The sequence below is a fragment of the Lepus europaeus genome, unplaced genomic scaffold (genome assembly GCF_033115175.1).
Source record: "Lepus europaeus isolate LE1 unplaced genomic scaffold, mLepTim1.pri SCAFFOLD_32, whole genome shotgun sequence".
NCBI classification, from domain to species: Eukaryota; Metazoa; Chordata; class Mammalia; order Lagomorpha; family Leporidae; genus Lepus; species Lepus europaeus.
The window spans coordinates 3749979-3751768 of NW_026909196.1; positions in this window are offsets into that span (position 1 = coordinate 3749979).

Genomic DNA, 1790 nt, shown 5'->3' on the forward strand with positions numbered 1-1790 from the left:
ACATGATATTTCTGTTTGTATCGATGACATTTGATGCACTTGCCTAACGAAAATACTTTGCTTTTCTCCAACACCATGTTTACTGTGATTTTCTCGGTCCATTGCATACGAATTCCACACCACTTTGTCCGGATATGACTGGATGAAACCGGATTTATCCTGTGGTGTTTTGGCTAACTCAATCTGAAATATTGTGAAAGCCTCTGTGTTTGTGTTTTCTGGATATTATCGATGAACTTTATTGTTTTGAATGTTTTTATCAGGGAACATTTAAATTTGTGCTTGAAGCACTAATTGGTTCCACATGGAGACACCAGCTCTACACATTAGTATTTTCTAGGGAGAAAGCTAGAGGAACTGCGGCAAACAAACATGATATTTCTGTTTGTCTAGATGACATTTTTTATGCACTTGCCTAACGAAAAGACTTTGCTTTTCTCCAAAACCATTTTCCTCTGATTTTCTCAGCCCATTGCATACGAATTCCACACCACTTTGTCCGGATATGACTGGATGAAACCAGAAATATCCGGTTTTGTTTTGGCTAACTCAATCCCATATATTGCTACAGCCTCTGGGTTTGTGTTTTCTGGATATTATCCACAGACTTTATTGTTTTGAATGCTTTTATCGGGGAACATTTTATTTTTTCCTTGGATACAGTAATTGGTTCCACATGGAGACACCAGTCTACATATTCGTAATTTCTAGGGAGAAGCTAGAGGAACTGCTGCAAACAAACATGATATTTCTGTTTGTATAGATGACATTATATGCACTTACCTAACGAAAAAACTTTGCTTTACACCAAAACCATTTGTACTGTGATTTTCTCTTTCCATTGCATATGAATTCCACACCACTTTGTCCGGATATGACTGGATGAAAACGGAAATATCCGCTTTTGTTTTGGCTAATTCAATCCCAGATATTGCTACAGCCTCTGTGTTTGTGTTTTCAGGATATTATCGATGGACTTTATTGTTTTGAATGTTTTTATCAGGGAACATTTAAATTTGTGCTTGAAGCACTAATTGGTTCCACATGGAGACACCAGCTCTACACATTCGTATTTTCTAGGGAGAAAGCTAGAGGAACTGCGGCAAACAAACGTGGTATTTCTGTTTGTATCGATGACATTATATGCACTTGCCTAACGAAAAGACTTTGCTTTTCTCCAAAACCATTTTCCTCTGATTTTCTCAGCCCATTGCATATGAATTCCACACCACTTTGTCCGGATATGACTGGATGAAACCGGAAATATCCGGTTGTGTTTTGGCTAACTGAATCCCAGATATTGCTACAGCGTCTGTGTTTGGGTTTTCTGGATATTGTCAATGAACCTTATTTTTTTGAATATTTTTTATGGGGGAACATTTGGTTTTGAGCTTGGATACAGTAATTGGTTCCACATGGAGACACCAGCTCTACATATTCGTATTTTCTAGGGAGAAAGCTATTGGAACTGTGGAAAACAAATATGATATTTCTGTCTCTATAGATGACATTTTATGCACTTGCCTAATGAAAAGACTTTGCTTTTCTCCAAAACGATTTGTACTCTGATTTTCTCGGTCCATTGCATACGAATTCCAGACCAGTTTGTCCGGATATGACTGGATGAAACCGGAAATATCTGGTTTTGTTTTGGCTAACTCAATCCCTGATATTGCTATAGCCTCTGTGTTTGTGTTTTCAGGATATTATCGATAGACTTATTGTTTTGAATGTTTTTATCAGGGAACATTTAATTTTGTACCGTTGAAACACTAATTGGATCCACATGG